Consider the following 17,383-nt stretch of genomic DNA (forward strand, 5'->3'; position numbering starts at 1 on the left):
CGTTCAAGAGTTTTGGAGAGAAAAGAAAGAAGGGATACTGGTCTGTAGTTGTTGACATCGGAGGGATCGAGTGTAGGTTTTTTCAGAAGGGGTGCAACTCTCGCTCTCTTGAAGACGGAAGGGATGTAGCCAGCGGTCAGGGATGAGTTGATGAGCGAGGTGAGGTAAGGGAGAAGGTCTCCGGAAATGGTCTGGAGAAGAGAGGAGGGGATAGGGTCAAGCGGGCAGGTTGTTGGGCGGCCGGCCGTCACAAGACGCGAGATTTCATCTGGAGAGAGAGGGGAGAAAGAGGTCAGAGCACAGGGTAGGGCAGTGTGAGCAGAACCAGCGATGTCGTTTGACTTAGCAAACGAGGATCGGATGTCGTCGACCTTCTTTTCAAAATGGTTGACGAAGTCGTCTGCAGAGAGGGAGGAGGGGGGGGGGGGGATGATTCAGGAGGGAGAAGAAGGTGGCAAAGAGCGTCCTAGGGTTAGAGGCAGATGCTTGGAATTTAGAGTGGTAGAAAGTGGCTTTAGCAGCAGAGACAGAAGAGGAAAATGTAGAGAGGAGGGAGTGAAAGGATGCCAGGTCCGCAGGGAGGCGAGTTTTCCCTCATTTCCGCTCGGCTGCCCGGAGCCCTGTTCTGTGAGCTCGCAATGAGTCGTCGAGCCACGGAGCGGGAGGGGAGGACCGAGCCGGCCTGGAGGATAGGGGACATAGAGAGTCAAAGGATGCAGAAAGGGAGGAGAGGAGGGTTGAGGAGGCAGAATCAGGAGATAGGTTGGAGAAGGTTTGAGCAGAGGGGAGAGATGATAGGATGGAAGAGGAGAGAGTAGCGGGGGAGAGAGAGCGAAGGTTGGGACGGCGCGATACCATCCGAGTAGGGGCAGTGTGGGAAGTGTTGGATGAGAGCGAGAGGGAAAAGGATACAAGGTAGTGGTCGGAGACTTGGAGGGGAGTTGCAATGTGGTTAGTGGAAGAACAGCATCTAGTAAAGATGAGGTCAAGCGTATTGCCTGCCTTGTGAGTAGGGGGGGAAGGTGAGAGGGTGAGGTCAAAAGAGGAGAGGAGTGGAAAGAAGGAGGCAGAGAGGAATGAGTCAAAGGTAGACATGGGGAGGTTAAAGTCGCCCAGAACTGTGAGAGGTGAGCCGTCCTCAAGAAAGGAGCTTATCAAGGCATCAAGCTCATTGATGAACTCTCCGAGGGAACCTGGAGGGCGATAAATGATAAGGATGTTAAGCTTGAAAGGGCTGGTAACTGTGACAGCATGGAATTCAAAGGAGGCGATAGACAGATGGGTAAGGGGAGAAAGAGAGAATGACCACTTGGGAGAGATGAGGATCCCGGTGCCACCACCCCGCTGACCAGCTGCTCTCGGGGTGTGCGAGAACACGTGGGCGGACGAAGAGAGAGCAGTAGGAGTAGCAGTGTTATCTTCAACCCTATTCTATTCTATTCAACCCTATTCTATTCTATTCAACCCTATTCTATTCTATTCAACCCTATTCTATTCTATTCAACCCTATTCTATTCAACCCTATTCTATTCTCTTCAACCCTATTCTATTCTATTCTCTTCAACCCTATTCTATTCTATTCAACCCTATTCTATTCTATTCAACCCTATTCTATTCAACCCTATTCTATTCAACCCTATTCTATTCTCTTCAACCCTATTCTATTCTATTCTCTTCAACCCTATTCTATTCAACCCTATTCTATTCTATTCTATTCAACCCTATTCTATTCTATTCTATTCTATTCAACCCTATTATATTCTATTCTATTCTATTCAACCCTATTCTATTCAACCCTATTCTATTCTATTCTATTCTATTCAACCCTATTCTATTCAACCATATTCTATTCAACCATATTCTATTCTATCCAGTCGACGGTAATCCATAGCGTCCCTATCAAGAGTCTCTCGATTGATCATTTATTCTCAAGGTCACTGGGTTTAAAAGAATCGTCACGATGATGCGGTGTGCCTTCACTTCCCCTCTTTCCCCATTCTTCTACTAGGCTACACGCACACTGTTGCAGCCACAGGAAATGTACGGTGAAGTTGTAAATGTAATTCCGTGGACCTGCCACTAGAGGACATAGATCCTTGTTTTCCCTTTTATATGAGTCGTTTCCATAATCACCAACCACCCCCCTTCTCTTCTCCCTCCGTTGCTCGCTCGTTTGCTCCCCCTCTCTCCCTACTCTTCGACTCACCTCCAAGGGACGCAAAAACGCGAGTAACACACCAGCAGGTTAGCAAGCAGACTGTCAAGCGACAAGGACACGAGAGGGAAAAGCTACTTTTTAACGCCAGATATTATCCATCTGAAATAACGGAAACTGCACAACACGGTACGTGAATAGTGGGTTAACGATCAGAATCGAAGTATTTCTGGACATAGAATTGTCTTTATATGGGATAACGGAGAAATGATAGTAGTCTGCCCTAATTTATCCTACCTGAGAAATATGGATGCATGTTGACTTTTGAAGAATCAAAACAATAGTTGCAACACAAATGTAGTGAGTATTTAACATTTATGTTATTTTGTGGCAATCTCTTCCTCTCAGTAAAGAGCAAATAATTTCCCGTTATGTGCCAAGATATGATTGTGATGTGACGTGACTACCCTTTGATTTGACGTGAGGCCATATGGAAGATGATTGAAGTAACAGTATACCGGTATTACCGGTAGCCTATCAATTAAATAGCGGATGGTTATTGCGACTCTTTGCCGCCTCTCATATCATGTTATAGCTGGGGTTGTAAATAACGTAGGCTACAATGGGCCGACCGATCTGACATCCAATGCCTCTGGTGGTAACCGCGAGGACACGGATTTGCTCGGCAAAATGCTGATTTGGTGTAAATGTTAACTTGGTAGTCCCGACCGGGTCCAGATGTGTTTTTATCCCCGGGGTTAGCGGTTCAGCGGGGGGTATGAACGTTTCCCTCCCAGACCATGTAGACCTGTAGCAGGCAGGCTGTGTCTGGTTAGAGGGTGGGCGTGACGATGGTCGTGACCGCCTGAAATCAACGTCAGATACCAGCGTGTGCGCGACAGCGAAGAGAAGGAGAACGGGTAGAGTAGAGGATATTGCAACTCAAATTGCGGCAGTTGTGATCACCCGTAATTGCGTTGTGTGTGTGTGTGTGTGTGTGTGTGTGTGTGTGTGTGTGTGTGTGTGTGTGTGTGTGTGTGTGTGTGTGTGTGTATAGTGTGACCTTTGGCTTATTATCCATTATGCTACATTCAAGACTTGTAGCACGATTTGAATTCTAGCAATGTCAGACACTGCAGGACTGTAGGATGTTGCAAGACAGTACCCAGTCATGAGGTCAACCATTCTATTGCAGCTGTGTAATGATTTGAGTCCTGTCCTCGGACTGATAACTTATGATATCCATGCCTTTGAACACGGGAGGTAGCTGAGGGGAGAACGGCTCATTATAATTGGCTGGAACCGAGTGAATGGTGTCTAACACATGGAAACCATATGGTAGAAGTGCTGGATGCCAGTCTATTGATTCAATTCCAGCCGTTACAATGAGCCCGTCCTCCCCAATTACCAGCCGCCTGTGCCTTTGATGAACGGAAAGAAAGAAGCCCATCTGCTATGGTTGGTAATGTTGGAGAACAACCATACAGACACCCTCTGTCTATCTGTTAGGGTTGGTAATGTTGGAGAACAACCAGACAGACACTCTCTGTCTATCTGTTAGGGTTGGTAATGTTGGAGAACAACCATACAGACACCCTCTGTCTATCTGTTAGGGTTGGTAATGTTGATGGACAACCATACAGACACCCTCTGTCTATCTGTTAGGGTTGGTAATGTTGATGGACAACCATACAGACACCCTCTGTCTATCTGTTAGGGTTGGTAATGTTGATGGACAACCATACAGACACCCTCTGTCTATCTGTTAGGGTTGGTAATGTTGATGGACAACCATACAGACACTCTCTGTCTATCTGTTAGGGTTGGTAATGTTGGAGAACAACCATACAGACACCCTCTGTCTATCTGTTAGGGTTGGTAATGTTGGAGAACAACCATACAGACACCCTCTGTCTATCTGTTAGGGTTGGTAATGTTGGAGAACAACCATACAGACACCCTCTGTCTATCTGTTAGGGTTGGTAATGTTGATGGACAACCATACAGACACTCTCTGTCTATCTGTTAGGGTTGGTAATGTTGGAGAACAACCATACAGACACTCTCTGTCTATCTGTTAGGGTTGGTAATGTTGGAGAACAACCATACAGACACTCTCTGTCTATCTGTTAGGGTTGGTAATGTTGGAGAACAACCATACAGACACCCTCTGTCTATCTGTTAGGGTTGGTAATGTTGGAGAACAACCATACAGACACTCTCTGTCTATCTGTTAGGGTTGGTAATGTTGGAGAACAACCATACAGACACTCTCTGTCTATCTGTTAGGGTTGGTAATGTTGGAGAACAACCATACAGACACCCTCTGTCTATCTGTTAGGGTTGGTAATGTTGGAGAACAACCATACAGACACTCTCTGTCTATCTGTTAGGGTTGGTAATGTTGGAGAACAACCATACAGACACTCTCTGTCTATCTGTTAGGGTTGGTAATGTTGGAGAACAACCATACAGACACCCTCTGTCTATCTGTTAGGGTTGGTAATGTTGGAGAACAACCATACAGACACCCTCTGTCTATCTGTTAGGGTTGGTAATGTTGGAGAACAACCATACAGACACTCTCTGTCTATCTGTTAGGGTTGGTAATGTTGGAGAACAACCATACAGACACCCTCTGTCTATCTGTTAGGGTTGGTAATGTTGGAGAACAACCATACAGACACCCTCTGTCTATCTGTTAGGGTTGGTAATGTTGATGGACAACCATACAGACACCCTCTGTCTATCTGTTAGGGTTGGTAATGTTGATGGACAACCATACAGACACCCTCTGTCTATCTGTTAGGGTTGGTAATGTTGATGGACAACCATACAGACACTCTCTGTCTATCTGTTAGGGTTGGTAATGTTGGAGAACAACCATACAGACACCCTCTGTCTATCTGTTAGGGTTGGTAATGTTGGAGAACAACCATACAGACACCCTCTGTCTATCTGTTAGGGTTGGTAATGTTGGAGAACAACCAGACAGACACCCTCTGTCTATCTGTTAGGGTTGGTAATGTTGATGGACAACCATACAGACACCCTCTGTCTATCTGTTAGGGTTGGTAATGTTGGAGAACAACCATACAGACACCCTCTGTCTATCTGTTAGGGTTGGTAATGTTGGAGAACAACCATACAGACACCCTCTGTCTATCTGTTAGGGTTGGTAATGTTGATGGACAACCATACAGACACCCTCTGTCTATCTGTTAGGGTTGGTAATGTTGATGGACAACCATACAGACACCCTCTGTCTATCTGTTAGGGTTGGTAATGTTGATGGACAACCATACAGACACCCTCTGTCTATCTGTTAGGGTTGGTAATGTTGGAGAACAACCATACAGACACCCTCTGTCTATCTGTTAGGGTTGGTAATGTTGATGGACAACCATACAGACACCCTCTGTCTATCTGTTAGGGTTGGTAATGTTGATGGACAACCATACAGACACCCTCTGTCTATCTGTTAGGGTTGGTAATGTTGGAGAACAACCATCCAGACACCCTCTGTCTATCTGTTAGGGTTGGTAATGTTGATGGACAACCATACAGACACCCTCTGTCTATCTGTTAGGGTTGGTAATGTTGGAGAACAACCATACAGACACCCTCTGTCTATCTGCTAGGGTTGGTAATGTTGATGGACAACCATACAGACACCCTCTGTCTATCTGTTAGGGTTGGTAATGTTGGAGAACAACCATACAGACACCCTCTGTCTATCTGTTAGGGTTGGTAATGCCAAATCAAATTGTATTAGTCACGTGCCGAATACAGCAGGTGTAGTAGACCTTACAGTGAAATGCTGAATACAGCAGGTGTAGGTAGACCTCACAGTGAAATGCTTACTTACAAGCCCTTAACCAACAATGCAGTACAAATAAGAATACGAAATAAAAATAACAAGTAATTAAAGAGCAGGAGTAAAATAACAATAGTGAAACTATATACAGGGGGGTACCGGTACAGAGTCAATGGCGCTCCTGTACCGCTTGCCATGCGGTAGTAGAGAGAACAGTCTATGACTAAGGTGGCTGGAGTCTTTGAGAATTTCTAGGGCCTTCCTCTGACACCACCTGGTATAGAGGTCCTGGATGGCAGGAAGCTTTGCCCCAGTGATATCGTACGCACTACCCTCTGTAGTGCCTTGTGGTCGTAGGTCGAGCAGTTGCCATACCAGGCAGTGATGCAACCCGTCAGGATGCTCTCGATGGAAAAACTGTAGAACCTTTTGAGGAGCTGAGGACCCATGCCAAATCTTTTCACTCTCCTAAGGGGTAATAGGTTTCGTCGTGGACCATGTTCGTTTGTTGGTGATGTGGACACCAAGGAACTTGAAGCTCTCAACTTGCTCCACTACAGCCCCGTCGATGAGAATGGGGGCGTGATCAGCCCTCCTTTTCCTGTAGTCCACAATCAGCTCCTTTGTCTTGATCACGTTGAGGGAGAGGTTGTTGTCCTGGCACCACACGGCCAGATCTCTGACCTCCCTATAGGCTGTCTCATCGTTGTCAGTGATCAGGCCTACCACTGTTGTGTCATCGGCAAACTTAATGATGGTGTTGGAGTCGTGCCTGGCCGTGCAGTCACGAGTGAACAGGGAGTGCAGGAGGGGTCTGAGCACGCACCCCTGAGGGGCCCCCGTGTTGAGGATCAGCGTGGCGGATGTGTTGCTGCCTACCCTCACCACCTGGGAGCGGCCCTTCAGGAAGTCCAGGACACTCCCAGGGTATGGGTGAGCGTTTTCCTGTTTGCCTTTGTTGGAATACAGCTCATTGAGTGTGGTCTTAGTGCCAGCCTCAGTCTGTGGTGGTATGTAAACAGCTACGAAAAATACAGATAAAAACTCTCTAGGCAGATAGTGTGGTCTACAGCTTATCATGAGATACTCTACCTCAGGCGAGCAAAACCTTGAGACTTCCTTAGATATCTTGCACCAGCTTTTATTTACAAAAATACATACACCGCCGCCCCTTGTCTTACCAGACGCCGCTGTTCTATCCTGCCGGTACAGCGTATAACCAGCCAGCTGTCTCATGATGCCATCTATCAGTCCCGTGTAGCTCAGTTGGTAGAGCATGGCGCTTGCAACGCCAGGGTTGTGGGTTCGATTCCCACGGGGGGCCAGTACAAAAAAAGTATGAATGTATGTACTTGTAAGTCGCTCAGGATAAGAGCGTCTGCTAAATGACTTAAATGTAAATGTAATGTAAATGTATTTTGTGAAGTGCACCAGTCCCTCCTGCAGCAAAGCACCCCCACAACATGATGGTGCCACCCCCGTGCTTCACGGTTGGGATGGTGTTCTTCGGCTTGCGAGCATCCCTCTTTTTCCTCCAAACGTAACGGTGGTCATTATGGCCAAACAGTTCTATTTTTGTTTCATCAGACCAGAGGTTATTTCTCCAAAAAGTACGATCTTTGTCCCCATGTGCAGTTGCAAACCGTAGTCTGACTTTTTTATGGCGGTTTTGGAGCAGTGGCTTCTTCCTTGCTGAGCGGTCTTTCAGGTTATGACGATATAGGACTCGTTTTACTGTGGATATACTTTTGTACCTGTTTCCTCCAGCATCTTCACAAGGTCCTTTACTGTTGTTCTGGGATTGATTTGCACTTTTCGCAGCAAAGTACGTTCATCTCTAGGAGACAGAACGCATCTCCTTCCTGAGCAGTATGACGCCTGCGTGGTCCCATGGTGTTAATACTTGTGTACTATTATTTGTACAGATGAACGTGGTACCTTCATGCGTTTGGAAATTACTCTCAAGGATGAATCAGACTTGTGGAGGTCTCCAAGACATTTCTGAGGTCTTGGCTGATTTCTTTAGATTTTCCCATGATGTCAAGCAAAGAGGCATTGACTTTGTAGGTAGGCCTTGAAATACATCCACAGGTATACCTACAATTGACTCAAATGATGTCAATTAGCCTATCAGAAGCTTCTAAAGCCATGGCATAATTTTCTGGAATTTCCCAAGCTGTTTAAAGGCACAGTCAACTTAGTATATATAAACTTCTGACCCACTGGAATTGTGATACAGTGAATTTTAAGTGAAATAATCTGTAAACAATTGTTGGAAAAATTACTTGTGTCATGCACAAAGTAGATGTCCTAACTGACTTGCCAAAACTACAGCTTGTTAACAAGAAATTTGTGGAGTGGTTGAAAAACAGTTTTAATGACTTCAACCTAAGTGTACGTAAACTTCCGACTTCAACTGTATATTCTTAGGACCAGATGGAAAAAGGAGGACATTTTCCTGACGCGATAATTCTTCGTAAGATCTGTATAAAAAGGCAATGGACCAATAAAGCAATGCTTAAAAATAGAAATGTTGCTAAAAGTAATTAGGAAAGAAGAAGCACTCAACCAACATGAGTCGAGTTGCAACCAATTTTTTAAATAATCATTGCAAAGGAAAAGGCACAAAACTGGCTCACGATTTTTTATTTTTTATTTAAACAACTATTAAAAGCTTTTTAAATCATCCTAAAACTAAGCATCTCAATAAATATGACAAAGGCATGTCAAAATCAGGTAATGCCAAATTCCAGTCTGAAGGACACTGTGAATTCTTTTCCCTCAGTCATTAGGTGTTTGTTTTTTTGTTGTCTCTGTTCTAACGAGTCAGACGGCACCTGTTCCTGAGAGTCGTAGCTTTCAGCTATAGACTATAGACTATAGACACTATAGACACTATAGACACTATAGACACTATAGACACTATAGACACTATAGACACTATAGAACCCCCCCCTATAGACACTATAGACACTATAGACAACCCCACTATAGACACTATAGAACCCCCCCTATAGACACTATAGACAACCCCCCTATAGACACTATAGACACTATAGACACTATAGACAACCCCCCTATAGACACTATAGACACTATAGACAACCCCACTATAGACACTATAGACAACCCCCATATAGACACTATAGAAACCCCCTATAGACACTATAGACAACCCCCCTATAGACACTATAGACACTATAGACACTATAGACAACCCCCCTATAGACACTATAGACACTATAGACAACCCCACTATAGACACTATAGAACCCCCCCTATAGACACTATAGACAACCCCCCTATAGACACTACAGACACTATAGACAACCCCCCTATAGACACTATAGACACTATAGACAACCCCACTATAGACACTATAGACAACCCCCATATAGACACTATAGACACTATAGACAATCCCACTATAGACACTATAGACAACCCCCCTATAGACACTATAGACACTATAGACAACCCCCCTATAGACACTATAGACACTATAGACAACCCCCCTATAGACACTATAGACAACCCCATTATAGACAACCCCACTATAGACACTATAGACACTATAGACACTATAGACACTATAGACACTATAGACACTATAGTCACTATAGACAACCCCCCTATAGACACTATAGACACTATAGACAACCCCCCTATAGACACTATAGACACTATAGACAACCCCCCTATAGACACTATAGACAACCCCCCTATAGACACTATAGACACTATAGACACTATAGACACTATAGACACTATAGAACCCCCCCTATAGACACTATAGCCACTATAGACACTATAGACACTATAGACACTATAGACACTATAGAACCCCCCCCTATAGACACTATAGACACTATAGACAACCCCACTATAGACACCATAGAACCCCCCCTATAGACACTATAGACAACCCCCCTATAGACACTATAGACACTATAGACAACCCCACTATAGACACTATAGACAACCCCACTATAGACACTATAGACAACCCCACTATAGACAACCCCCATATAGACAATATAGACAATCCCACTATAGACACTATAGACACTATAGACAACCCCCCTATAGACACTATATACACTATAGACAACCCCCCTATAGACACTATAGACACTATAGACACTATAGACAACCCCACTATAGACACTATAGACACTATAGACACTCACTATAGACACTATAGACACTATAGACAACCCCACTATAGACACTATAGACAACCCCCCTATAGACACTATAGACACTATAGACAACCCCCCTATAGACACTATAGACACTATAGACAACCCCACTATAGACACTATAGACAACCCCACTATAGACACTATAGACACTATAGACAACCCCACTATAGACACTATAGACACTATAGACAACCCCACTATAGACACTATAGACAACCCCCCTATAGACACTATAGACACTATAGACACTATAGACAACCCCACTATAGACACTATAGACACTATAGACACTATAGACAACCCCCCTATAGACACTATAGACAACCCCCCTATAGACACTATAGACAACCCCCCTATAGACACTATAGACAACCCCCCTATAGACACTATAGACACTATAGACAACCCCACTATAGACAACCCCCCTATAGACACTATAGACACTATAGACAACCCCACTATAGACACTATAGACACTATAGACACTATAGACAACCCCCCTATAGACACTATAGACAACCCCCCTATAGACACTATAGACAACCCCCCTATAGACACTATAGACAACCCCCCTATAGACACTATAGACACTATAGACAACCCCACTATAGACACTATAGACAACCCCCCTATAGACACTATAGACACTATAGACAACCCCACTATAGACACTATAGACACTATAGACACTATAGACAACCCCCCTATAGACACTATAGACAACCCCACTATAGACACTATAGACACTATAGACACTATAGACAACCCCACTGTAGACACTATAGACACTATAGACACTATAGACAACCCCACTATAGACACTATAGACAACCCCACTATAGACACTATAGACACTATAGACACTATAGACACTATAGACACTATAGACAACCCCACTATAGACACTATAGACACTATAGACACTATAGACAACCCCACTATAGACACTATAGACACTATAGACACTATAGACAACCCCACTATAGACAACCCCACTATAGACAACCCCCCTATAGACACTATAGACAACCCCACTATAGACACTATAGACACTATAGACACTATAGACACCCCACTATAGACACTATAGACACTATAGACACTATAGACAACCCCACTATAGACACTATAGACACTATAGACACTATAGACAACCCCCCTATAGACACTATAGACAACCCCCCTATAGACACTATAGACACTATAGACACTATAGACACTATAGACAACCCCCCTATAGACACTATAGACACTATAGAACCCCCCCTATAGACACTATAGACACTATAGACACTATAGACACTATAGACAACCCCCCTATAGACACTATAGACACTATAGACACTATAGACAACCCCACTATAGACAACCCCACTATAGACACTATAGACACTATAGACAACCCCCACTATAGACACTATAGACAACCCCCCTATAGACACTATAGACAACCCCACTATAGACACTATAGACAAACCCCACTATAGACAACCCCACTATAGACAACCCCACTATAGACACTATAGACAACCCCACTATAGACAACCCCACTATAGACAACCCCACTATAGACAACCCCACTATAGACACTATAGACACTATAGACAACCCCAGTATAGACACTATAGACAACCCCACTATAGACACTATAGACACTATAGACACTATAGACACTATAGACAACCCCACTATAGACAACCCCACTATAGACACTATAGACACTATAGACAACCCCACTATAGACACTATAGACAACCCCACTATAGACACTATAGACACTATAGACAACCCCACTATAGACAACCCCACTATATACACTATAGACACTATAGACAACCCCACTATAGACAACCCCACTATAGACAACCCCACTATAGACACTATAGACAACCCCACTATAGACACTATAGACACTATAGACAACCCCACTATAGACAACCCCACTATAGACAACCCCTCTATAGACACTATAGACACTATAGACAACCCCACTATAGACACTATAGACAACCCCCATATAGACACTATAGACACTATAGACAACCCCCATATAGACACTATAGACACTATAGACACTATAGACAACCCCACTATAGACAACCCCCATATAGACACTATAGACACTATAGACAACCCCACTATAGACACTATAGACAACCCCCATATAGACACTATAGACAACCCCACTATAGACACTATAGACAACCCCACTATAGACAACCCCACTATAGACACTATAGACACTATAGACAACCCCACTATAGACACTAGAAGCTTCTAAAGCCATGGCATAATTTTCTGGAATTTCCCAAGCTGTTTCCCAAGCTGTTTAAAGGCACAGTCAACTTAGTATATATAAACTTCTGACCCACTGGAATTGTGATACAGTGAATTTTAAGTGAAATAATCTGTAAACAATTGTTGGAAAAATTACTTGTGTCATGCACAAAGTAGATGTCCTAACTGACTTGCCAAAACTACAGCTTGTTAACAAGAAATTTGTGGAGTGGTTGAAAAACAGTTTTAATGACTTCAACCTAAGTGTACGTAAACTTCCGACTTCAACTGTATATTCTTAGGACCAGATGGAAAAAGGAGGACATTTTCCTGACGCGATAATTCTTCGTAAGATCTGTATAAAAAGGCAATGGACCAATAAAGCAATGCTTAAAAATAGAAATGTTGCTAAAAGTAATTAGGAAAGAAGAAGCACTCAACCAACATGAGTCGAGTTGCAACCAATTTTTTAAATAATCATTGCAAAGGAAAAGGCACAAAACTGGCTCACGATTTTTTATTTTTTATTTAAACAACTATTAAAAGCTTTTTAAATCATCCTAAAACTAAGCATCTCAATAAATATGACAAAGGCATGTCAAAATCAGGTAATGCCAAATTCCAGTCTGAAGGACACTGTGAATTCTTTTCCCTCAGTCATTAGGTGTTTGTTTTTTTGTTGTCTCTGTTCTAACGAGTCAGACGGCACCTGTTCCTGAGAGTCGTAGCTTTCAGCTATAGACTATAGACTATAGACACTATAGACACTATAGACACTATAGACACTATAGACACTATAGACACTATAGACACTATAGAACCCCCCCCTATAGACACTATAGACACTATAGACAACCCCACTATAGACACTATAGAACCCCCCCTATAGACACTATAGACAACCCCCCTATAGACACTATAGACACTATAGACACTATAGACAACCCCCCTATAGACACTATAGACACTATAGACAACCCCACTATAGACACTATAGACAACCCCCATATAGACACTATAGAAACCCCCTATAGACACTATAGACAACCCCCCTATAGACACTATAGACACTATAGACACTATAGACAACCCCCCTATAGACACTATAGACACTATAGACAACCCCACTATAGACACTATAGAACCCCCCCTATAGACACTATAGACAACCCCCCTATAGACACTACAGACACTATAGACAACCCCCCTATAGACACTATAGACACTATAGACAACCCCACTATAGACACTATAGACAACCCCCATATAGACACTATAGACACTATAGACAATCCCACTATAGACACTATAGACAACCCCCCTATAGACACTATAGACACTATAGACAACCCCCCTATAGACACTATAGACACTATAGACAACCCCCCTATAGACACTATAGACAACCCCATTATAGACAACCCCACTATAGACACTATAGACACTATAGACACTATAGACACTATAGACACTATAGACACTATAGTCACTATAGACAACCCCCCTATAGACACTATAGACACTATAGACAACCCCCCTATAGACACTATAGACACTATAGACAACCCCCCTATAGACACTATAGACAACCCCCCTATAGACACTATAGACACTATAGACACTATAGACACTATAGACACTATAGAACCCCCCCTATAGACACTATAGCCACTATAGACACTATAGACACTATAGACACTATAGACACTATAGAACCCCCCCCTATAGACACTATAGACACTATAGACAACCCCACTATAGACACCATAGAACCCCCCCTATAGACACTATAGACAACCCCCCTATAGACACTATAGACACTATAGACACTATAGACAACCCCCCTATAGACACTATAGACACTATAGACAACCCCACTATAGACACTATAGACAACCCCACTATAGACACTATAGACAACCCCACTATAGACAACCCCCATATAGACAATATAGACAATCCCACTATAGACACTATAGACACTATAGACAACCCCCCTATAGACACTATATACACTATAGACAACCCCCCTATAGACACTATAGACACTATAGACACTATAGACAACCCCACTATAGACACTATAGACACTATAGACACTCACTATAGACACTATAGACACTATAGACAACCCCACTATAGACACTATAGACAACCCCCCTATAGACACTATAGACACTATAGACAACCCCCCTATAGACACTATAGACACTATAGACAACCCCACTATAGACACTATAGACAACCCCACTATAGACACTATAGACACTATAGACAACCCCACTATAGACACTATAGACACTATAGACAACCCCACTATAGACACTATAGACAACCCCCCTATAGACACTATAGACACTATAGACACTATAGACAACCCCACTATAGACACTATAGACACTATAGACACTATAGACAACCCCCCTATAGACACTATAGACAACCCCCCTATAGACACTATAGACAACCCCCCTATAGACACTATAGACAACCCCCCTATAGACACTATAGACACTATAGACAACCCCACTATAGACAACCCCCCTATAGACACTATAGACACTATAGACAACCCCACTATAGACACTATAGACACTATAGACACTATAGACAACCCCCCTATAGACACTATAGACAACCCCCCTATAGACACTATAGACAACCCCCCTATAGACACTATAGACAACCCCCCTATAGACACTATAGACACTATAGACAACCCCACTATAGACACTATAGACAACCCCCCTATAGACACTATAGACACTATAGACAACCCCACTATAGACACTATAGACACTATAGACACTATAGACAACCCCCCTATAGACACTATAGACAACCCCACTATAGACACTATAGACACTATAGACACTATAGACAACCCCACTGTAGACACTATAGACACTATAGACACTATAGACAACCCCACTATAGACACTATAGACAACCCCACTATAGACACTATAGACACTATAGACACTATAGACACTATAGACACTATAGACAACCCCACTATAGACACTATAGACACTATAGACACTATAGACAACCCCACTATAGACACTATAGACACTATAGACACTATAGACAACCCCACTATAGACAACCCCACTATAGACAACCCCCCTATAGACACTATAGACAACCCCACTATAGACACTATAGACACTATAGACACTATAGACACCCCACTATAGACACTATAGACACTATAGACACTATAGACAACCCCACTATAGACACTATAGACACTATAGACACTATAGACAACCCCCCTATAGACACTATAGACAACCCCCCTATAGACACTATAGACACTATAGACACTATAGACACTATAGACAACCCCCCTATAGACACTATAGACACTATAGAACCCCCCCTATAGACACTATAGACACTATAGACACTATAGACACTATAGACAACCCCCCTATAGACACTATAGACACTATAGACACTATAGACAACCCCACTATAGACAACCCCACTATAGACACTATAGACACTATAGACAACCCCCACTATAGACACTATAGACAACCCCCCTATAGACACTATAGACAACCCCACTATAGACACTATAGACAAACCCCACTATAGACAACCCCACTATAGACAACCCCACTATAGACACTATAGACAACCCCACTATAGACAACCCCACTATAGACAACCCCACTATAGACAACCCCACTATAGACACTATAGACACTATAGACAACCCCAGTATAGACACTATAGACAACCCCACTATAGACACTATAGACACTATAGACACTATAGACACTATAGACAACCCCACTATAGACAACCCCACTATAGACACTATAGACACTATAGACAACCCCACTATAGACACTATAGACAACCCCACTATAGACACTATAGACACTATAGACAACCCCACTATAGACAACCCCACTATATACACTATAGACACTATAGACAACCCCACTATAGACAACCCCACTATAGACAACCCCACTATAGACACTATAGACAACCCCACTATAGACACTATAGACACTATAGACAACCCCACTATAGACAACCCCACTATAGACAACCCCTCTATAGACACTATAGACACTATAGACAACCCCACTATAGACACTATAGACAACCCCCATATAGACACTATAGACACTATAGACAACCCCCATATAGACACTATAGACACTATAGACACTATAGACAACCCCACTATAGACAACCCCCATATAGACACTATAGACACTATAGACAACCCCACTATAGACACTATAGACAACCCCCATATAGACACTATAGACAACCCCACTATAGACACTATAGACAACCCCACTATAGACAACCCCACTATAGACACTATAGACACTATAGACAACCCCACTATAGACACTATAGACAACCCCACTATAGACAACCCCCATATAGACACTATAGACAACCCCACTATAGACAACCCCACTATAGACAACCCCACTATAGACACTATAGACACTATAGACAACCCCACTATAGACAACCCCACTATAGACACTATAGACAACCCCACTATAGACAACCCCCCTATAGACACCATAGACACTATAGACACTATAGACACTATAGGCAACCCCACTATAGACACTATAGACACTATAGACAACCCCACTATAGACACTATAGACACTATAGACACTATAGACACTATAGACACTATAGACAACCCCACTATAGACACTATAGACACTATAGACACTATAGACACTATAGACACTATAGACAACCCCACTATAGACACTATAGACACTATAGACACTATAGACAACCCCACTATAGACACTATAGACACTATAGACAACCCCCCTATAGACACTATAGACACTATAGACACTATAGACACTATAGACACTATAGACACTATAGACAACCCCACTATAGACACTATAGACACTATAG

The 17,383-nt window shown here is 43.0% G+C and overlaps 1 protein-coding gene across 3 annotated transcripts in view; it reads left to right on the forward strand.

The window, feature by feature from the left end:
- Positions 1–2,112: 2,112 nt before the first annotated feature.
- LOC129861869 (mitochondrial glutamate carrier 1-like) overlaps positions 2,113–17,383 on the forward strand; it is a 108,426-nt gene continuing 93,155 nt past the window's right edge. For 2 of the 3 annotated variants that reach the window (XM_055933026.1, XM_055933028.1), the window contains exon 1: positions 2,113–2,344. The gene's annotated coding sequence lies outside the window, so the exon portion shown is untranslated. The other variant, XM_055933027.1, reaches the window with a different exon arrangement.

This window comes from Salvelinus fontinalis, chromosome 9 (assembly GCF_029448725.1).
Source record: "Salvelinus fontinalis isolate EN_2023a chromosome 9, ASM2944872v1, whole genome shotgun sequence".
Classification (NCBI taxonomy): Eukaryota; Metazoa; Chordata; class Actinopteri; order Salmoniformes; family Salmonidae; genus Salvelinus; species Salvelinus fontinalis.